Below are 549 nucleotides of genomic sequence, written 5' to 3'. Positions count from 1 at the left end.
TTGACTTGACAGCCAATCGTTAACATTTGTCCAAGTATATCCACTTGATCTTGTAATAAATCTACTCTTTGATTCACTATCATAAGTCCAGCCTTCAATTGAGCGCTGACTTCTTGTCTATACATTTTACACAAGTAGCATATGCCTAGACTAAAAGCAAAAATAAAAGTATAGCTAAAGCTCTAACTCTACTCCATGTTTGAAACATAGTTATCAAAGATTTTAATAATTCATCTCCAGTGATAGGTGGCATTCTGGTCTCATTGACTTGCAATATTTGAAGAGTTAGGTTCTGCATGAATCGCTGGAATTCTATATCCCATCCTTCAGTTATATGCTGATTTAGTTCTTGAAGGTTGGAAGACAGACTCTTTACACGACCATTAGTAACACAGATATTAGGATAAGTTGGGCTGCAAGATATTGATCGTAGCATCCACAAAAGATTCATCTATTCCTGTAATAAAGCAGTCTGCATATTTAGATTCAACATTCCCACTCTTACATGATTATTAAGTTCATTTTGTAAGGAAAGGGCGTCAGCAACCT

Source organism: Elephantulus edwardii, unplaced genomic scaffold, assembly GCF_000299155.1.
Source record: "Elephantulus edwardii isolate Elephantulus edwardi_28Jun2011 unplaced genomic scaffold, EleEdw1.0 scaffold00184, whole genome shotgun sequence".
Lineage (NCBI taxonomy): Eukaryota > Metazoa > Chordata > Mammalia > Macroscelidea > Macroscelididae > Elephantulus > Elephantulus edwardii.
This window is presented reverse-complemented; position numbering follows the sequence as displayed.